The sequence below is a fragment of the Lissotriton helveticus genome, chromosome 3_1 (genome assembly GCF_964261635.1).
Source record: "Lissotriton helveticus chromosome 3_1, aLisHel1.1, whole genome shotgun sequence".
NCBI classification, from domain to species: domain Eukaryota; kingdom Metazoa; phylum Chordata; class Amphibia; order Caudata; family Salamandridae; genus Lissotriton; species Lissotriton helveticus.
Genome location: NC_136061.1, coordinates 1919336229 through 1919359658, shown reverse-complemented (window position 1 = coordinate 1919359658; position 23430 = coordinate 1919336229). Strand labels below are relative to the sequence as shown.

At 41.4% G+C, this 23430-nt stretch overlaps 1 protein-coding gene across 1 annotated transcript in view; it reads left to right on the top strand.

Moving 5' to 3' along the window:
• The window catches only part of LOC144823963 (cell surface hyaluronidase-like), a 582809-nt gene that overhangs the window by 410254 nt on the left and 149125 nt on the right, over positions 1 to 23430 (top strand). The window lies entirely within an intron of this gene.

Genomic DNA, 23430 nt, shown 5'->3' with positions numbered 1-23430 from the left:
AGGACAGACATCTGGATGGGAGGCCGGGGGATTGTTATTGCACATTCCGAATACTTTGGCAAGAGGCAGCAAATTGGGAGTGGCTGCTAATGACTGACACCTAGTGCTGCTGTTTTTTTTTTAATAACAGGGAGCTGCCTCGTGCCTGACCTCCCTGTAACCTCACAGATATTTCAATTCACGACTTCTCCTTCCAGTATTTCTGCAACACAGAGGCAAGTTTCTCTTGGCATGGTCTCCGTACGTTCCTGCTGCGGCCTGGCCATTCCAATGATGGTGCAATTTGAGTTTTCTCAGGTGGCACCAAAGCGGCTTGAACCCCCTCCAAAAAGCTAAGGTTTCAAGACCTTATCAAGAGTGTACCAAGTTAACAATTCTTGAAACTGCACGTTTGTTTTTAACAAAACATTGCAAGCTTGAAATGCTTGCATTTGTAATAACAAGGTCTCTGAAATTAAAAAAAAGGGGACAGCGGCATCGACCCTTGGCAGCATTGGCATTCATTATTGTGCAGGGCTGCTCAATGTAGTGGGCAGACTGGTGCCACCTCCTGTCCCCAATACTAATCCCCTCCCTCCACCCAGCTTAGTCCCAAACCCCTGCCACTTCCAACCCACATCTACAATGCACTTGATTGGCCTGGCCATGTTATGTTATGTGCTCCACCCTCTGTCACACAATCCTCATACACTCTAGCTTGTCCCCCGCACCTATGCAATCCCCTTCCAATCTCCCTAGCACCTTTCACCTGCTGACCATGAAAGTAATGCAGGTTGCAGTGATTTTCTGCTCCATTGAGATTTCGTGGAGCAGGAAATAGTAATTACAGAAAGACTAGGAAACCATTAAATACACTTGTTTGAATCTAGCAAACTTTACCAACTTCTCAACCGTTCACCATGGACAAACTTTCCTGACTTCCCCATATTACACAGGCGTCCTAAGACCTTCACCCAACTCCTAGTCAAAATAATATTTGAATGTTATTCAGATGTCGCTGTGCCATGGACTCCCTGAAAAAACAACAGACCTGCCAACTCGCATGGTGCCACAGTGTGACACACAGTTTCCCCTCCCACCACATGGCCACCAGTGAAGAGCCTCTATCACATGGTGAACTGGAAACCTTTGGACAGAATATGTTTCCAGCTCAGTTTTGAATGCTCTGCATGGTTGGGCTCCAATTAAAGTCTCCCAAGAACATGGGGGGTGGCTCCAGATGAGTTCAATCTTGCAGTGTATGGTGTGTAGATGTTCCTGTTTGGCAGTGAAGTGGGTCTAAAGCCCCACTCTCCATGATCGAGCCTCCTCTCCAAGGCTCTTCTCCCTTTTTTCCATACGAGGACATGGTCAAAATTATTCTATTGAGTGCAGGTTAATTTTGGGTATGCTTGTGACTGCACCTTGGCAAGGATTGTGGCTGCTGCTTGAGTATAGTTTCACCCCTCATCCAGTAACCCAATTTCTTACAGTGCAGAAAAAGTAGGGAGCATCTTCCCTCCAACGAAATGCCAACATAATAAACACATTAGTCCCACGAAACCACGCAAAACAAAAGCCGGTTAAACTGTCAACACTATAAAGACTCATCAAAGGGTTTTTATATTTCATCTATCTAGAATGGTTTGTATGTGCATAGCTGTGTCTGATGTGGCACCCTAAGTCAGATTGGCTTTGCGGACAACAGAATTTTGTATCTAGAGACCTGTATTTTTTTTGCTTATATATATTAGCAGGTAGGAACTTTAAAATTCCACCAGGCCAAATGCAGTTGAACAAAAGAAATCACAGGACTGGTTAAAAAGTATCTTACAACAGGGTACCACTTGGCAGCAATGGAGCTGTTCATGGGTGTCTATATTTGAACTGTGTGCCTCTATTTGAGCATTCTAAGAACAAGGTTACACCCTTGAGTCTATGACCATGGAACACTCCTTCCCTATTCCCACTTTTTTCTCACTTTTCAAAACACATGTCTCTTTGCAATCTATTTCAAAATGTGTTTGCTTAATGTGTGCACCAGAGGGTGAGCCCCACTAATCGCTGGGCTCAATACTCCAAGCACTGTCTCAATTCTGGTAAGTACCTCCCTTTAGTTGCTCTACCATATTTGTGTCTTATTGACTTCCTCCATTTCCAACATCCTCAGATGGACAGTGGTAAGGTTGACAATCACTAGAATTGGGACAGTCCTCGGAGTATTTCTCAGGGTAAGCACTCCTGATCACATGGCTAAAATAGTCAAACTCACAGCACTGTTCCAATTCTGGTAACTGCCTCCCTCATGTTGCCCTACCATAAGTCTGTCATATGCCCTTTCTTCATTGCCAACATCCTCATACGGACACGGATCAGAGCATTTCTGTTTATTGCCATTATAGTAGACATAGATGTAGTTCTTGCTATGCTAATATAATCTTGCATAATTCTTGAGTTTATGTTAATATGAAATCTGCACTTTTTTGTCCTTTCACATTATATGAAATTTTGTGTGATTTTTGCCCACGAGAGTCAAGTTTGAGTGGAAAACGTTTTACTGACAGACATTTTCTCCTCGAAATATTCACTGCAAGTATCTTGCATGACTTATCTTTCAGAAAGTCTCTAAAAACTTTACTCTTCCGTGAAGCATTCCAACCGTAATAACTACCTCACCATATCTGCTAACTGTGACATTCTGGCCCTGATGAGCAAAGCGCGGAGATACCCTCACGGGATTGATTCCTGCGCGATATAAGAATTTAAATAAAATAAATAAAAAAAAGGTATACCCACGGGGACAAACGTTACTCGATACCCCAGCAAAATGTATCAAATGTACCCATATTTCTAGAAATAAATATAAATCTCACTGTGGTGCCTATTCGGATGGGTGCCTGTAGCTGTGCTGCTCTTAGTGCGTGTTTGTGCCAATGTCACTGGTATGGAATTCTATAACTTTGGTGCTTTCTGAGGATATATGTATATATGACCTGATTTGCATATAGAGTCACGCAGCATGCGCTCTACAAAAGTCAAGCCTATTGTCGTTGTCGAAGCTTGTCTTTATTGCTTGGTCTTCGGCTCTCCATTGAACTGCACCCACTATGCCCACACCAACAGTATTTCTTTGCTTTTGGCACCAATGCCAGCTTGAGTCTGATTAATGTCTTTAACCTGCACTGGAATCTTGTTAAAGATACCAGCTCTCTTTTGATGCCAAGTTCCTTGTTGCACGCCACAGATTACTCCCTGGCCGCATCAGACGATATTACTTCATTATCTACTTACATCGCAAATAATTATTTGGACCGATTTAGATGACTGGACCGACCCCTTGAGTTTATTACTGAGGGGTTTCAGAATACCATTGTCAGTTGTTCACACAGACGTTACTGGATGCCATAGAAGAAAACTCTTGAATTTAATATTATCTTGTTGGCCTCAGCCCTGAAGAAGTCAAAGTGTGAGATAACACACAACGAAACACGTGTTGGCTGTAGGAAGTTGCTTTCTTTACGTATCTACATTTCAAATTGATTATTTGAGGAATGGAACTGTACTAATGAATAACACACATGGAGTAAATTGTGTCCCTGAAAGGATGTCAAAGAATTAAAAGTGGACTAGAACAATTAAGGCTCTGATATTGGTTTTGACTAGCTATCATTTTGTGAGTGCTCGGGGAGGATTTTTGATGATTCTCCACCCTCTTCTTTGAAGGGACTACCGGGTGGAATTGGCAGCTGATCCCTCCTCTCTTGGGAGCACCAACATTACTGCAATACAACTACTGCCTTATACTGTTTGCTGAGCACCCATTGTTTTCCTTCTCTTTCCTTGTTGCCAATTGTGTGTCTTTAACTGTAGATGAATGTTCATGGAACTTTAGCCCAATGTTTTGACACATGGAGAATGCACCACTCGCCTTCCATAGCAGGCAGAATGTTTAAATCCTAGACAGAATGTAACATTCTCTACGGGCAGAGTGTGAGATCACCAGTCGCAGTGTGCCGACTGTTTCAGACACAATTTAAAAACCTACCTCGGCATGAAGAAAATATTAAACTTCTTTCAGGCATGGTGTGAAAGTCAATTTAGACAAAATCTTGAAAACCTGCCAGGTTACATGAAACGCTGAAGGCCCTCTCATCACCTCCACACATTGTGAAGTCCCTAAAGGCAGAACGTCGGAACCGGTGGCTCCTCCGCTAAGGCGGAGGAGCACCACCCTACTGCTTTTCAGCAGTGCAAAAAAGGAAAAATAAAATGATAACACAATGTTATTATCATTTTTTTTTCGTGCTGAAGCTAGTTTTGGGGTATGGAGGTGCTTGGCTGTTGTCACAGCCAGCAGAGGGAGGAGTGGTTGATGCACTTAAGTGTGCATTATGGTGCGGCCGGCCGTCTTGGGCAGGCCAAACAGTCATGGCACTTAGCATGTTCTCCACCCGGTTGTATTGCACAGCCTGGGTGGAGAACATGCACAGGCTCCCCACTCCCTGTCTGAGTGCCGAACCTGGCTGCTCAGACCAATCACAACACTGATGTCATGCTGGTGACAGCAGTGTCATGATTGGCTTATGGGAGCCTGCGTGCTTCCTGCTTCCAGAAAGAGAAGCGGAGGAGAGACGACGAAGGAGAGATGGCAGCCGTGTAGAGATAAGTGACATTTTCTTTCTTTTTTTCACCACTCCATCTCGCTAACCCCATTTTGTACCAGTTGCCACTTGGAAACACTATCTAACTAATTGTTCTAAAAACAATGTGGTCAAATTATCTCTGCATATAAAATTATTCTGGATTAGGGAAAATGACTCAACACGGAAAGTAGAAAACCACATAGTAGAATGTAAACTTCCTCCAGATAAAATGAGAAAACCCCTCCAGAACACGTGAAGAATCTGAAAGCAAAATGCACAGCTGCTTTAGAGATGTAAAGATGGATGTCCCGGTGTCCAGGTTGACTACAATAGCAGCTTGGAATTGTTGCCAATGTGTCCACCCTGCAAGTTGGTGTAAAGATATAGGGCTTCAACCAAAGTCACTAAATCTGCACAAAAGGTTACCGTTTGTTTGGAACACTTACCACAGCCAATCAGTGCTAAAGTGCACTCTCCTCTACACATGGTAAAATTGATTTACACCCAATTGGCAAATTTAATTTACTTGTACGCACCTAGTGAAGTGGTACTACTATATGTAACCAGGGGGCTGTAAATTAAATGTTGCTAGTGGGCCTGCAGCACTGATGGTGCCACTCACTTAAGTAGCCCTTTAAACATGCCTCAGGCCTGTCATTGCAGCCTTCTTGTAGAGTTTTTAAACTGCAATTGCGACCTGGCAAAAAATAGCCTGGCCTAAACCTTCCTTTTCATTAACACATATAAGTCACCCCTAGAGTAGGCCCTAACCATCCTACTGGGCAGGTTGCAATGTATTTAAAAAGTAGGACATTTCCTTTTAAGTTTTACAATTCCTGATAGTGATAAACACTTACTTTGTGTTTTCATTTTTGCCAGGCCCACATCTCCCATAGGATAACATTGGAGTTATCTTATTACAGTTAATAAGGATATCTTCGAATTTGAAAGGGTCTGACCCCTTCTTTAACGAATAAATGAACAGCAATTTAGACCTATATGAGAAACATCACAATCATTAGCAGAGTTGGAATTCTGTTGCCCTTCCATATTAACATTTAAAGTTTTTCATGTGATACAAATTATGTTGCTAGGCATTAAAGGGCCCCATGGGCTCTGGCAAATTATGAACTGTGTCTTAGGTTTTGTAACGTGAATATACTATACATTATTCCAAATTTTAATGAATGAATAATTATTTGTTTCAATAATGGCTGAAGGTAGCATGACGTATGACAACATAAACACAAAGCCACAATGACCCATTACATATCTGTTGTTTTCAAGATCAAGCTGCAAAACCTATTGTTACCGGTATGTAACCGTTTCCATATTCCCAGAGAAGGCAGTTCTGTATCCAAGCCATGGTTTAATTACCAAGGTGACTTTCAGCTTCCACATGTAGCTAATTATTATCCTCCCTAATTTCAGATCAGAAAAGAGTAATGCATGGCCTGGGCTTGTACCAGGACCACTTTATTTACCTGTATCATATGTACAACCTCCAGTAATCAAAATCAGTTTTACACGCTAGTGGCCCGATCTACTAAGAGTTCATGCAACGCCAGGCAGCTAGCAAAGTTTCTGCAGCGCTAGTGCTTAATATGAGCCAGCAATTTCTGGTGCTCGACACCAGCACTTCGTTGTCAGCACCACCACTAGTGACAGTCCACCAAATGGTGGTGCTGTCTATTCAAATATGAAAGGAGCACAACAACCGTGTTTATTAAGTTAATTTGCATTGAAAATAAATATTACCAACCTCTCACACCATTTTATAGCTTTGTGTGACCTGAAATAGTCTAAATTATCACATTTGTAGGAGTGCGATAGTTAGGTGTTTTGTTGGTACTGCCATTGGCAGCGCTGGCCGAGCAATGGGTGATGCAGGCTGCAGTGGCCTTACAAACAAGCATTTGCAATGCAATAGGTCTCGCATTAGGAAAGTTTGAGCCATTGGTATTGCGAATTAAATTTTTTTTATTTATGTGTTGGTTGTGAACATAGCTATAGTAATAGCTAAAGTAATAGCTTTGTCATTTACAATGCCAATAGTTTTAACTTTCACAAATGTGACACCTATAGCATTTGCAATGCAATATGTGTTGTATTTTCACGAAAATCCAAGAACAGAAGTGAAATATTAACATTTTTTTGTGACATTTATAAGACAGGCGTTATTGTTGTTCGAGTACTTTACGCTGGTGTTTGGATTCCTGTAAATCCCCAGTGTTGCAGGGTGCTTAAGAATTTTGTGATCACAGTGGGACTGTATTCCGGGCTACCTTTGATACTTGCACAAGTGCCACCTTGCCCATGTAACGCTTGTTCCTGAGCCTGAGTGTCTAGCACTTATTGCAGGACTATACCTCTAATCATACTCTGTTTTCTCTTATAACTGCACACTTGTCACTTTCATTTCCTCTGGTGCACTTTTGACTACCTCATGTATTTTGTTTGCTCACAATTGTCACTATTACCTTATGTAAGTAACGTATGTTTTTGCAACCTGTTCTTTTGTAATGTTTCTCATTATGTTTCATTTCTGTTCCTGTTGTGAAGCCTCCGACGCCTTCGGGTAAAGTCCGCGCTTTATAAAAATGCATAAATACATGAATAAATAAATACCGCCTTCGGGTAAAGTCCGCGCTATATAAAAATGCATAAATATATGAATAAATAAATACCGCCTTCGGGTAAAGGCCGCGCTATATAAAAATGCATAAATACATAAATAAATAAATACCGCCTTCGGGTAAAGTCTGCGCTATATAAAAATGCATAATTAAATAAAAAATAAATACCGCAAAACATCCTCGTTACTCTGCCGGCCTGCGACCAGGAAGGCACACGAATCCAGGAGAGAAAATGCTCGTGCACCCTCTGGTCCGTCATTCCTCCCACAGTGATCGCTACTGGTCTCCAGCTGGATGCATCCTTACGGATGCTTTTCCAGCGAGACCCAATAAAGCACTGTGTGCTGTGTGGGTCACTGACAGAATATTGACAGTCAAAATATCGACAGTCAAAATATCGAGGTAAAAATATAGAATGCCAGAATATCGACTTCCTATCTACAAACAGGTAAGTACAAAAATATCGACTCCAAAATATCGATAGGAAAAAATATAGACAGTCAAAATATCGATTTTTTTAAATAACTTAAAAGTAATTTTAAAGTACTATAATAATAAATATAACCAATTTAAACATACTTAAAATAAAATTAATAAATAATTATTGTAACTTAAGAAATGTTTTTTTAAAACATATATATATATATATATATATATATATATATATATATATATATATACATATTATTAACAAAACATATACAATATTTTTTCGGTAGGATAGCGAGAGGTTTAAATTTACTATTCCAACTCCAGTGAGTGCAACAGTAGGGAAAGCATTGGATGGCGTAGGGGTAAAAATAACTATTCCAACTTCAGCGAGTGCAACAGTAGGGAAAGCGTTGGATAGCGTAGGGGTAAAAACTACTATTCCCACTCCAGAGAGTGCAACAGTAGGGAATACGTTGGATAGCGTAGGGGTAAAAATTACTATTCCCACTCCAGAGAGTGCAACAGTAGGGAAAGCATTGGATAGCGTAGGGGTAAAAATTACTATTCCCACTCCAGAGAGTGCAAAAGTAGGGAAAGCGTTGGATGGCGTAGGGGTAAAAATTACTATTCCAACTCCAGCGAGTGCAACAGTAGGGAAAGTGTTGGATAGCGTAGGGGTAAAAATTACTATTCCCAATCCAAACAGTGCAACAGTAGGGAAAGCGTTGTATAGCGTAGGGGTAAAAATTACTATTCCAACTCCAGCGAGTGCAACAGTAGGGAAAGCGTTGGATAGCGTAGGGGTAAAAATTACTATTCCCACTCCAGAGAGTGCAACAGTAGGGAAAGCGTTGGATAGCGTAGGGGTAAAAATTACTATTCCCACTCCAGAGAGTGCAACAGTAGAGAAAGCGTTGGATAGCGTAGGGGTAAAAATTACTATTCCCACTCCAGAGAGTGCAACAGTAGGGAAAGCATTGGATAGCGTAGGGGTAAAAATTACTATTCCCACTCCAGAGAGTGCAACAGTAGGGAACGCGTTGGATGGCGTAGGGGTAAAAATTACTATTCCAACTCCAGCGAGTGCAACAGTAGGGAAAGCGTTGGATAGCGTAGGGGTAAAAATTACTATTCCCACTCCAGAGAGTGCAACAGTAAGGAAAGCGTTGGATAGCATAGGGGTAAATTTTAATATCCCCACTCTAGTGAAAATAAATTAATCTAAGTCACATAATTATAAATTAATCAATTAATACATTTTAATTACCAATTAAGAATTAATTAATTACCAATTAAAAATTAATTAACAATTTATTTAAAATAAATACCAATTAATTAAATATCATGTTTAATTAATTATATTACATTACTTCCCACCCTATTCCCCTATAAACCCACAACCCGCTACTACAAATAAAATAATATTATTCACCTAATTATTAATTAATCAATTAATAAAAATTAATTATCAATTAATTAATTACCAATTAAAAATTCATTGACAATTTATTCAAAATAAATACCAATCAATTAATTAATTAACATATTTAATTAATTAAAATTAAATTACTACCCACCCTATTCCCCTATAAACCCACAACCCACTACAGAAAATAAAATAATATTAATCACATAATTGTCAATTAAACAATTAATTAAAATTAATTATCAATTAAGAATTAATTATTTATCAATTAAAAATTAATTAACAATTAATTCAAAATAAATAACAAATAATTAACATATTTAATTAATTATAATTAAATTACTTCCCACCCAATTCCCCTATAAACCCACAACCCGCTACAGAAAATAAATTACTAAAATTAAAATATTTATCAATTAATCAATTATAATTAATTACCAATTATATTTTAATTAATTACCAATTAATAATTAATTAACAATTAATTCTAAATTTATAACAAAAACTAAAATAACATATTTAATTAATTATAATTAAATTACTTCCCACCCTATTCCCCTATAAACCCACAACCCGCTACAAAATTATATTACACCAAAAAAAAAATATTAACTCACCTAAAATTCGATATTTTTGTTGTCTATATTATGTCTAGTCGATATTATGTCCATTCTATATTTTTGATTCGATATTATGTCCATTTTATGCGATATTAAAATTTTCGAGTCAATATTTTGGTAGTCTATATTATGTCTAGTCGATATTATGTCCATTCTATATTTTTTACTCGATATTATGTCTACTCGATATTAAAAACTCGATATTTTGACTCTATACCGTGCTGTTTTGCTTGAACTGTAGCGAGCAGACCTGTGCCATACCTACTAAGAAAGGATGCAGTTCTCTTCATATGGTGGCTCAGTTTGTGCTGCCTAGCACCAACATATGCACCCTTGTGCCAAAGTACAAGGGTGTCTACCTTGTGATGAGGATTGCTTTTTCCGGCCTGCACAAAAGCTATCCTTTGTGGCTATTTCCTCTTTGCATGTGTGCTACATAATGCAGCACACGTGCAAAGAGGAAATAAGGAAAAATAAATATATTTCTCCTCGTTACGCCAGCCTCAGGCAGGTACACTATTATAGTGCAAACCCATATTTACAACTCTTTGTAACTATGGCTTTGCGTCATGGGTGAATACACAAGTTTGCCCATGCACCAACCTGGAAAACCTCCCTGACACAAAGTAAGACAAAGCAGTGCAAATCGACATTTGCATTGCAACTACCAAAATGGTTTTTGCGTCGGGTCTGTATCAAAAAAGTGGCACAAACCCAAAGCAAAATCTTTAGTAAATCTGAGCCTAGGCCTATGATGGATAGTGAAAAAGCTATTTATGTTCACTCTCGGCCAGTTGATTCCGTCTGCTGTATCTGCTGCTTATCTGGTTGCAAGGTTGGAAGTAACATTAAATCACTATTGGCAGACCACTCCAGGATACAGTAGCCTCTTGTGCAGAAGTTGAGTGTTTTTCCCTGTGGGAAATTTGACGGACCACTGCCCGGGCCTACTAGTACCCAATTATTGTCTGTCTTTACATCACAACTAGGCAGGTTCCATTGGTGAAAAGCTGCCCAATACTGTATCTATTTAATTTAATAGTGCCATGCCAAGTTCTGATAATGCACGGTGTACCGCAGCCTTCTTGGCTTTTGTCTTTCATTCTGGTGTGAACATGGGAAAGCCACCCTTAGCTTGATACATATCGAAAAAGTTTATAGAGCGATGGGAAAGACAAAATCAGTGAATTCTCCACAAGATGGTTGTTGGTTGTTTCCATACCCTTAGGAAATGAGCGGCCAAATGCTTCCAACTTCCAATAGCAAACAAGCAATTAGTTTGTTTTCTTTATGATTTTAAATAGAAAAGCTGTGCGACCTATACCAATTGTTGATATATCAGGGAGGAATTGCAATCATTGAAAACCCTGACACTCATAACCCCGCCTGACCAGCAAGGAGACATTCTCAGATATGTCTGGTGCTGCTGTACGGGCTGCCAATTCAATGGCAATATGAGCAGGTATAACCAGACTTTACCACATACGTAGAATTTCTGCTTGAAGAGAGGAAGGACAAAACAAGATTCTGCAGCGTGGCAAAACATCCTCATGAGAAAACATAGATTGCCCTATAAATATAGCTTCAATAGGATTCCCACAAGGGGCAGGGTCAAGGATCCTTAGACTCCAAGGTTGGTTCAAGGCCACAACATTTAGAACCTGAGGTGCAACTATTTCTAATATTTTTCCTTACCATGATGATGCGCTGTTTGGCAAGCCTGTTGACGATGCCGTGCAAGCAGTTAAAGCGGACTCTGACACCCCAAGATCTTTTGGCACATTACAATTTACAAAGAAACACCCTTTAAAGGGTCCAGAAAAAGACATACTTATTGGTATTATGGAGGATACCAGAGGTATGAGACTTATCAACCCTATCAGTAGCCCTTAGACTAGCTTACCTACAGTGACAACGTTCTGGTGCTTCTTACGGCATCCTGTGGGAGAAACAATTTCAAAATGTAGTCATCTATGGTGGAAAATAACTTCAGACAAATATGTCCTGGATTTCATCACATTTCGTTAGGCATTCGAGTTCACCCAGATTCTGCCCACCACTCCACCAAAACGAGGGTGCCCACATCTGCTTCAGAAGAGAGTTTCAACTATGATAACCAAAAGTTCCATAAAGTAAGACCCACATTCTCAGCAAGAAACAGACTTTTATTCTCAGCTTTTTCCTCAAAGACACGAAAACAGAGGAGTGACGATCCATCATAGAACTCCAGACATTAAACAAGTATTTCTGGAAACAATCATTTTATGTGGTCACCCTCTCTGTGACCACATGACAGCTCTGAATTTACAGGATTCATACTTCCGCATTCCCACCCACGCATCGAAGTTCTCCCATTTGGCTTCAAATCAGCTTCCTGCAATTTTTCTACTGCCCTGCCCCTATTGCAGCTTTTTTCAGGAAGAATGGTCATCAGGTATTCCCCTACCTCGACACTGGCTGATAAAAGTACCATTGGCATTTCAAGCGTCCAAGGCCACACATGCTTGCCTAAAGATGTTTCACAATCTAGGGCTCTTGTGAATTGTCAAAAGATCATCAACTCCTCCATCCAAGAAGATACTGTTCCTGGGCCGCCGCACTGGCTGCTGTCCAAGACAAAGACTTTCTATCCCAAAACAAGCAACAAATGCTCTAGGAACTAGCTCTCAAACTAAAACAAAATCAGAAAAAAACATTTCAGTGCGTCTGTTCAATAAGCTTCTGGGCATCATGCCCTCAACGATCAGTATGATCCCTCGTGCACACCTGAAAATGAGAGCCTTATAGGAACAGCCAAGAAAAAAATAGATTCAAAGAAAAGAATCATTCAAGGACCTGGTGAGCTTCACACACGTATGATGGAAGCTCTTGCCTGGTGGTTTCAGACCTTCCACCTGTCAGAGGACCTCACATTCTTACCCCAAATACATCACTTTGTAATGACTACTGATGCCTCCCATGAGTCAGGGCGGTGATCTACAGAACATGCACAATCAAAACTGAAATGGCATGGTGAGCAAAAAAGCTATGGATTTAGGCCCAGTTTTCTGTACTAGGGATGAATGTTTGACAATGTTCATCATTCTGTCCATCATCTTTTTGTGTTGCTACTGTCTGCACATCCTCCATATCCTTCCTTCTAGCCAGACAAACTGGTCCTTTGATCTAGAGCATCCTTACCGAATATACTAACCCCTTTCCATGTAGACCAGTCCATCACTTTTCCTACCTTTAAGGCTCTGCCTCACCTCCCTAAAGAAGAGGAGAGACTCAATAGACTGGACCCAAAAAGAGCACTATCATTCTACCTTGATCCTACTTGTGAGTTCCATGGGACGATCAACTCTTCGTGCGGTATGGCAGCCCAAAAAATCAAGGATTGTGCAGAATCAGACCATTTCATAACGGATAGAGGTCTGTATCAAAATGTGCTAAGCATTGACCCAAAAGTAACCACCTGAGGGTTTGCGTACTTATTCTACTAGAGCCTAGGCTGCAACTACTATGTTAGTCTTTGGAGTTCCTGTCCTATTGTCAGAAAGCACCAAGCTTGTGCTCTCCATCCCCTTACACTCTTCTGCTCCTCTCTGCATCCGCCACTAAACACACATAATAAAAATATGTTGGTCAATGGTAGCAATGTGGAAAGTGAAATAGAGTAAGAGAGAAAACCGGGGCACTGAGTATTGCCACTCTGACTCCTTTCTAGGTCTCGCCTGGCGTTACAGCGCAAAGCGCTGTTTGCTCAGCAAGAGATATTGTAAGAGAGTAGATTTGAGAAGGAGACTTGAAGCCCCGCCCCTCATTTTCATTGGCTGGCGTCACCGTGTATGCTAAACGGTGGCCTGCCAGTGGAAATGAGGTTTTTTTGTTGACACCCTTTCGCCTTTTCGTGTGGCCGATCCGGACAGGGTTGTCTGCTTTGCTGCTGTCGCAAAGCAATTTCTTATCTTTATAGGAGCTATCTGTTTTCACTCAGACCCGTGCTTATTTTTGCATGGCACTTTCACTTAAAGTGTAAGTGCGATGCAAATATGAACAAGCGGCTGTGAGAAAACAGATGCCTATGCTATCATCTTTTCACAGCTGATTTCTTTAAAAAGAGGCGCCGCTGCAGTCATCGAGGAACATGTTACAACATTAGCTGATCTCAAAAGCCCCGTGGTTTCTCGCTGAGGTTTTTCTCCAACCTTCGGAACAGGTTACCTTCTGAAGATGTGCATGACAAGCCGAGGCAATGGCAGATAATTCCATTGGTTAGGCTCCAAACAGCTGCACACCTACATGTCTTTTAATTGTCTCCCCCTTCGTCTGCCTCGTCCCTTGACTGTGAATTTAGCTGATTAAATCATCAAGTGCTCACTAAGCTGATGACATGAAAACAACAATTAATTAGCAGCCCCCTGTGTAACTCGACTGCCTTTTTAAGTAAGCTGTTAATTGCAGTACATAGCTCGCGGGCAAGAACATGATCTCAAAAACAGACAGTTGCAGCCAGATTCACGCCCAGTTTTTCCTGCTCGTCTCCGGGGCATGTCCTGCTCAAGCCCAGCGAGACTTGGGGAGCATAAAGGCCTTTTCCAACTCCCAAGCGCCTCCTCAGATCAACCAACCACGCCCTCGCCGCCGTCCCCCGCATCCGAAGAGCGACAACAGGAGGAAGATCCTTCTCCTACCTGGCCGCCAAGACCTGGAACTCACTTCCGACCAATCTGCGCCTGACCCAAGACCACCTCTCCTTCAGGAAGAAGCTCAAGACCTGGCTGTTCGAGCAGTAGCGGCACCCCCCCCCTCCCAGCGCCTTGAGACCCTACGGGTGAGTAGTGCGCTCTACAAATGACCTGATTGATTGATTGATTGCTGTTCCCTCTCGGGTCCCCGTGCGCGCGGCTACAGCGCGAGGCTCGTCAGCTGTGTTGCGTGCCTTCCCCGGAGAGGCACATGTGCCTGCCCTTTACTGCCCATTATGTCTGTTGTTTGTGGAAGGCTTTGCCCCCTACTCGCGCAGTGTTAGATTCCCATTTCATGGGTTTGCCAGACACGTTTGTTTGCAGTGTGACCCTGAAAGCCTCTATTCACCCCAGAGCTGTGAAAACACCTGGAGGCTTGTGCGCGTTAGGCAAGGGGAGCAAAAAAGGGAAATAGGACCCCATGACCACTGATTTGGTAGTAAAATACAGCAACAATTCAGGTTTAGTGGGCCCCTTCTGGGTCTGGGCCCTGGTGCTACGGCACCTGTTGCACTATTGACAGCTACGCCCCTGAGAGAGAGCAGATCATTACAAACATAGAACAAGCATTTGCAATGCAATAGGTCTCGCATGTAAGTGAGTTTAAGCTATTGGCATTGTAAATGACAATGCCTTCTATTTATATTTTTTAAACGAAAAAAAAGGCATTGTTAAATTCAATGTCAATAGCTCAAATTTGCATGAAAGTGAGACCTATTGCATTGCAAATGCTTGTTCTGCTGGGCACTGACATCTGCAGGTCGAAGTGGTTCTCTAAAGAAAAGATGAGATAGTTCAATTTATCTGCCCATAAAGTGTTGCACCCAACCTTAAGAGTGGAAAGGATACACTTTAGCTACTTACTCTAAATTTTAAGCGTGTGGGTCTGTGTGACCTGTGGGTTAGTTTGGCTCTAAGAGATCTAGTGAATGCGGAGGGTGGTAACGATAAGGTGTGAAGAAGGTAGTCTTCTGGCATTTACTGTAACAAACAACACATCTTAAAGGAGATGGGTAGGTCTCTAGCTCATCGTGATACAGGACTCAGGCTGTACCCCCCTGACAAAACTGGTGTTGGGTTGGTTGTATTCCAATTCAGAAAGGGTCTTCTTAATGAGCTGTTCAGGCTGAACTGTTGTTACTGGAGCAGCAACAAGGTTGTATTGCAGATGTCTGCTCTAAATATAAAATAGCATAATGTGTGAAAAACGATGAACTGAAATCTTGTGCGATTAAATGTCTTAAATCTATCTCTAGTATTGTACACATGTGTCCAGTAGGACTTGACTCACTATCTTATGTGTAGATTGCTAGCACAACATCTATTATTTTTCTGCTACTAGTATCTTTCTCGCAGACTTGGTACACTCTTTAGCCAATTTGAAGTCTCACATAAGATAATTGGGTTGCTTTTCTGTTTGAAAGGCCCCAAAATATCATCTTGTATCACATGCAGCTGGGTGACTGTACTTGGCTCAAGCAGTTTATAAATTCCTGTCAAGAAGAACCAATACAAATTAAATTAATTCTGAGAAGGAATAGATCAGATGCAATTGTTTAACCTGTTGAGTCATTTTGAGAGCAGTTACAATAATTGTATTCAAATAGTGATCGAATGTGTTTATCCTGAAAATCTGATATGGTTCATGCCTCTTGGACTAATACTGGACATCTATAAACAGTCCCTGTGGTGGTTTTGGAAGCATTGCTCTGACTTGTCAGGTAGACACAGAGAGTGTTTGCCCTTTAGATGTCATTTTGATGGGATCAGTAGATATAGTGTGCCCAGAGATGGATCTTTTCTACAAACCACGTTCATCCTCTACATGTCCTCTGCGATCTTGTGAATCTATTTTTGATTAAATAAATCATGACGAATTACTGGCCTGTTGAAATTGTGCAGATGATTTACAGCTCAAAGAAAAGATGCTTTCTAACATGTTTTTCATCCTTGAAGAAAATGTTTTACCCATACTTAGCACGATGAAATGCCCCCTTTATTTTGACTTTTTTCAGAGATCCCTTTGATTTGGTTTGAAAATATTTTTACTTTTACAAAGTTAAAGGGAGACCACTACCCCTTGGATATTGCTTTCTGTACACCTCCCCGCTGCTGTTTTATTTTAATTCAGCATCCCCACATTAATCTGAGTCGCACTGTCTCCCAAACTCCCCAATGTTGTTTAGCTATATCTCCTGTGTTGAATCACTGCACTGAATGTTTGTGTCCTCTGACCTTTTTGTCAATTCCAGAAAACAAGAATGCCAAAATTTACAATTTGTCTTGTGCAATTATGGTTCACATTAGTTTTTACTTTTTAAAGTAATTAATTATTCTGTCGGTTTGTCTGTTTTTAGAAAGAATAGTAAACACTTTGATCAATTGAATCACTTCATGACTCATTTATGTACGATCTGGGAAAGAGGTGACCTCGTGTAAATCACCACAGCCTTTTCTGCACCAAACAAGCCATTGTCCCATCTCATTTTCTGACTGCAGTTGGGAACAATTAAAATGGTAGCCCAACCACTACAGGGCCACAGGGTCACCATGGCGAAGCCCCTCCATGTTTAAAGTGTGGATGCAGAACCTGTGTTTTAATATGATGGGCCCCCATGCAAGATACCCTGCACGGAAGACAAAAATGTCGACAATACACAGAAAAAAATCTTCTGGTGTGTCAAGGACATTCATTTTAAGTTTCCGAGAAACAATCTCCGTTTATGAGCGTGTTGTTTCTGAGTGAGAAGCAAATCTCCGTTTATGAGGGTGTTGTTTCTGAGAAACTAAAAAATGACAGCACGCTAGCCATTTGTTTAGCCGAAAGTTCATATGCCACACTGGCATCAGTACTTTCAGCAAAATTATCCTCACTAACATAACAGAGATCTCTAATGTCACTCTAAAGTCAGCAGGTTATACATAGGCAGGTGGGAGGAGGAACAAGGTTTCCAAACCTGGATACTTTTCATCAATGCCTGTCAGAAAATGTCTCTTCGACTTTCTTTTCTTTGTCTTGGCTTTGTGCCAAGAGTTTTTGTCGTCTCTCTTTGCTTCCGTTAAATATTTTTGTCTTCCTCATAGCACAATTGTTATCTTTCATATCATTTGGTAAATGTATAGCTCTGATCTAGACCGCAAAGTTTTCTCTGGCGAATTACTTGTAAATCTTTTGAATACTATGGCTACTACCGGTGGTTTGCAAAGCTTTCTGTCTGTGGTTTCACATTAGCTTTGGGGATTTTTCCCCCTTTCGAAGTTAAATCGCAACCCCATTTTCAGCACCTACTTGTACTCACAAGGGCATATATCCATGTTGCATGGAAAGTTATCCTGGGAAATTAAGTAAACTCTTCAAACTCTGGGGAGGACCTACTCGAGACTCTGCATGTGTAGTAAAAACGTTCTATCCCACTAGTCTCGTTGGCAGAATTTCACTTGAATAGTCTGCACACTGTTCTCTATTGTCAGCTGCTCCCCTTACCTTCTTCAACCCTTTTGAGCAGGACAAGGCCCAGAGCTGGTCTTAATATGCAGTCCTTTCCCAGAGTCCACTAATCTCACCCCAAACGTTGATTTCTTACTTCCAGAGTTGGTCATTATTCTGTAAAGGTTTTCACCAAGTTGTTTTCATAGTTGAATCCCATGACCCCTATGGAAGCTGAGTCTCTGTTCTTCTTAAGTCAAGTGTTTTGATGTAAGGACTATGCATATAACATAGATTCGTGTTGGAATGTCTTGCCCAGTCTTGGTCGGTGCTCGTTTTATGATTAACAGAGTGCTTTCCTCGTTGTTTACAAGAACTGGTGTTCTTCAAGCCCAGACACACCAAGTCGGCATTCCTGTTCTGTGACATACTGAAACAAACCTCCAGCTAGGCAGGCCCAGAGGGCATCTTTTGTAAAATAATTCACTGCGCCCTGGATTCCTTACGAGAAATAAATTCTGTGTTCAGGTCTTAATCTCAGGTGTGAGTGCGTAGGCGTGCGCCGGAGCAGACGTACAGCTCCTGTTCGTCGAGCAAGAGCACCGAAGGGATTGAAGGGAACACATAAAAAGGCACATTTGCTCAAACATGTTCTGAGTTACTGTGGAGAATTCACAGAAGAGGAGATTAATTATAAGGTGCTGGAATGGGGAGATTAGGACATTTTTTTTAATCCGTTCTCGCATTGAATAGGAAGTGTAACATGCAGAGAGAGATTTCCCCAGGCTCCGTAAAAACAGCCTGCAGGAACTTGAACGCAAGAGCTCGTGCCACTCTGAGCTTGTTAAGCATTTACAGCTCTTCACATCTTGATCTTGGCACAATGGCGATTTAGTACCACTAGAGGAAAACCTGTTGAGTGGTATTACAAGAAATGGACTCTAGCGCAGGAAGTAATTGGATGCATTACAGAGCCGCCCTGCGCCAAAGGAGCACTTCCATTGCTCTGCAAGCAGGCAGCTGATGCTTCCCTAGATGTAACGTCCTGCATCGTGGTTAAGAACAGGATTTGCACTATCATCTAAAGTGAGAGCAGATTCGAATGGTCCTTCTTTTTCAAGAATCGTGATTAGCAAAGATACTTTGTATGCGGCTGATGAGGCAGACTCGCAATTGTGCATTTAAAAAAAAGAGTAGTCTGCTTCATCACCCTTCTGCAGCAGTGTGAAAGGTTCCTGCTGGTAAGAGGAACCTCTCAGGGCAGAGTTGCTCTGGCACTTCTTTATCACCATACATTACCCTCCTCTGCTGTTAGCACTCGCCCACTCAAGCGTCCTGAGCCCCTGCCTTCCTGCTACCCATGCAAGGCATCTCAGTTCACGCAGGTTGGTCCTCATCTACACCTAGTCTTATGTCTTGGTTGCACAATCCCTGGCAGTCGTCATCGCTTCCTCCAACTCTCTCCTCTGTCCACTCTAAGCTGGTGATGGACGCGAGAACTGCAGGATGCCATGATTTTGTTCTCCACTGCTCCCCACCCCCAAGTCATTCTAAAGCAGGAAACCATTATTAGATGCCGGTCAAAGCTTTACTCTTCACCACGGTGAATAGAATCAAGTCTGGAAACTTTGACTATGCTAAAGGCGAAGATTCCCCACTACTTGCTACTATACAAAGAAAAAGCTATGCCCACCCATAGTGCTAGACAAATGTAGCCATGGACAGAACTTGCTAGCTTGCCTCTGGCTAGTGCCCTGTCCCCTTTCCAATTCTCTCTTTTCCTTTTGCATGTGTCTTGTTCTTCCCATCTTTCCTCATCAAACCCCCTCTCTGTGTCAATTTTAACAGTGCTAATAAACCCCTACCTGTGTTGCATTCTGTCGACTGCCCCTGTGTTGCTCTGCTTCTGTCTCCTTCTCTTCCACCCCCTACATGTGTCAAACTTCAGGGCACATCTGGCCAGCCTCTATTCTAGTCTTCCTCCTGCCTTTGACCCAGTTACAACCGATACTGTGTGCCATTTTCCCCTTGGATGCCATGGTAACCCTCTACTTGACCACTCTCTGGGATAACGTTTTTAAGGAATTCCATCCCTACATGATGCTTCATGTTCTGAGGACACCTGGCCATACACTTTTCATCATACTCCGTGCAAGGTATATGGATTTGAAGGTATGTGAAGAACACAGTGTAAGTAGATTTCCCTATTAGACCATACTCATTTAAACATGAGATACTTCATCTGCTTATCTACTCATGAATCTCAAAAGTACAATGGTGACAGTCACACAAAATATATCATAACAATGATAATTAATTCCATTTTTATTTTCACAAGAAAGGCATTTTTTTGTCCATTTTTTCTATCAAGGCCTCTTAGGGTTCAAACTATTTTTTTGTTCGTTTTCATAAAAATATGAAGAGAATATCATACATTTTCTTCAGAATATCTCATTTCATTTCATTACAAAATTACATAGTTACATAATCCATATAAATAGAAGAAGCAACACATCAAATATACAATATACAAAATATATATATAACATTTCAAACAACCCCCTGGATACACAACATTCATCTATCAGACATACTCTCACATTTGTTCACCCTCACCATACACATTCGCACAAAAATCTGTATAAGGCTGAATTCTAATTAACAGTGAAATGTCTGTCAATATGTGTGTCATAAGACACTAGCTGGAATTTCGCACTTTAGAGTGGTCGACGCGCGTTTCGGTGGTACAACGCCACCTTCTTCAGGACCTCTCCAGATTCAAACAAGCATATCCCAGGGAACCTAAGTGTAAACAAATACAATGTCACCAACACCGTACTTCACAAAAGACGTATAAATCCAATTAATCATAATGAACTATTGATCCGGCAATCACCCTCTTCTAAGACCCTGGTCATGTATACACCTCCAGTCAGCACCTGTGTGAGGACCAAAGATAACTTTTATTGGAGATCATTGCAAGGTCACTATGGTGCGGAATACAGATGGGATTCACTCACCAAAATATCCTCATAGAAATATCAATAAAGAGAGTAACTCACATAAAACAGACGGCAAGTGTCATCTAATGTCCACAATTATGGATGAAATATCTCGAACAAACTGTTTTCAGACCATCTCCTTCTTTCTTCCAGTGAGTGGGCTAACTAGGAGTGTAAGTATGGAGTATTACTATTTATAAGCAACTCCTTAAAATTACAAGAGGTCCACACTACCCAAATGAGAGAATATCTTACCCTCAATAAAGTAGATATCTTCCGCTTAATTTTAGCAACTTGGTGTACGTTCGGCCCATGTAAATGAGCATCCGTGCTAAAAATAAAATATACAGTCGTAGGTCACAATCGAGTGATTATAGCATTGCAAAATAGCTTCACATCTACAATACAACTTAGACTCCCAGAGACTATACCGTCATATACGTACATTTCTAAATTACGAAAGTTCCTTAAAATTTTGAATCCAACGATTCGCCTTACGTAATATTTCTTAATTCGGTCTAATCTCAGGTAGCTCCAAACTCACAGACACATAGTGACCTCCTGTCCTAAAAGATGGAATATTAAACAGAATTAGACCTACATGATACAAGATGTCATCTCTCTAATCTCGTCAGGCATATACTAATTCCAACATCAACATTAAATGACCCATTCTCTAAAAGACGATATGAAGAGGGAGTCATATAAAAAGTCAAATTTTTATCAAATTGCCAAAGAGCCTTACACACGAATAATATATCCCTAGATCATATGAGAATAGAACCGGGGTCTCATATATCTTAGTACCAGCGGCCATTACGTTAACATAAGGCTGGCTGTATATGCACCGCATCTATATAATCAGTGTGAGACAATGTTGGTTGCCAACCAGCTTAACAATTCGAGTGGAACACACTCGATTAACTACCTCAGCATCCCTAACATAAGGGAAAATAAGTTCACATATGGGCACTACGTATAGTACTAATACTAGCGGCGTTTCACAAAAAGATGCAAGATAGCATGACCCCCAACAGGGGACCCACCCGATGGTCTGAGCGAGACTAGCAGACCCGCTACCTACACTACTACGTGGAGGACCCTACCCGACCCAAAGTTCAGAAGATTACGCAAAAAAACAATTCTCACCTCATGGGTACGACGCTCCCTCTGTCGTGTCAGCCGTCATAGACACGAGTTCGACGAAATGAAAAAATTCTTATAGTGCAGTGTTTGGCATAGTCTGCCATCTTATCGTACAAACTCCCGCGTGAAAACTTGCGATATCCAAGATGTAGTCCCTGCATAAACATAGACATAGGACCAATCGCGAGGCCATATTGGAAAGGGATGAAGCTACCTAACTAATGGCAAGAGATAATCACGGTCAAAGTGTACCTGTATTGAGATGGAAAGGCGACCAAAAATGCGGCCATACTAACGGAGTCAAAGGGGTCTGGTATTAATAAAACAAGGATAGCCAACATGAATGCTAGCGTAGTAATCTATAATGGGACAAACCATCAAGACCTAAAAACCCGACCTCATTGAATTAATACCGATGTTTATCTGGCCAGATATACAAGAATCAAAAACCTGTCCAATGTAATGTTCTGACGGTTAACGCTAAACTAGGAGCAAGCTGCATAAATGCCAACGTACTATGTAATATTCAAACGGAAAGCGCCTCAACCTACAACATCACTATAACAATAGCGATGGCCATCTAACATGGTGTCAAAATATTCTTAGCAATCCAATGTTATGCTCTACCACTCAAATAAAAAACAGTAAAGAAGGACCATATGTTAAGTCTCAACACAATCCATCATAAGAACCCAAATATAGTGCATAACGAGAAAAACCAACAATTCTGATTTTGTCCAAAAACACATCACATGGGGACAAAGGGAGGTTCATTTGGTGACATACCAAGAAATTTCTTCATTAAGGCCCTTGCGCGCACAGTACAGTTGGAACATCCAGAAGGTCTCACGCTGTTTGCGTGTGACTTCAGAGGGTTGACCCATTCTCACCTGTACTTTTTCTAGAATTGACCATCTCAGTTCAGCCTCACTATGGTTCATCTCTAAACAGTGTTGAACCAAAGGGGCTGCTAATCTCTTTGTTCTGATGGCCTATTTGTGCTCACTAAAACGTAGGCGAAATTCCTGCCCAGTTTCTCCCACGTAGGCCAAGTCACAGGGGCAGAACAAAATGTAAACAATGTTACTGCTGCGACAATTGGTCAGATGTCGTAGTTTGATTTCACCTTCTGCCGGATGCCGCCGCTGAAGTGGGGGGGACGAGTGGACCGACGGCTGCCCTGACTATTACTACTGCGGGGTGGTGGGGTGAGTGGCGGGTAACCCTGCTGGGCTCTCTGGCCGTGCTGGACGCGGCGCCGCCGGGAGACTGCTTCCCCCCCTCTCTGCCCTCCATTATCCTGGCTGCATTCCCCCGTCTTGCCTCCTGCCCCGATAGTGGTGCGGGCTGACCGGGGTGACAGAGAAGCGCTGCAGTGACAATCCTAGG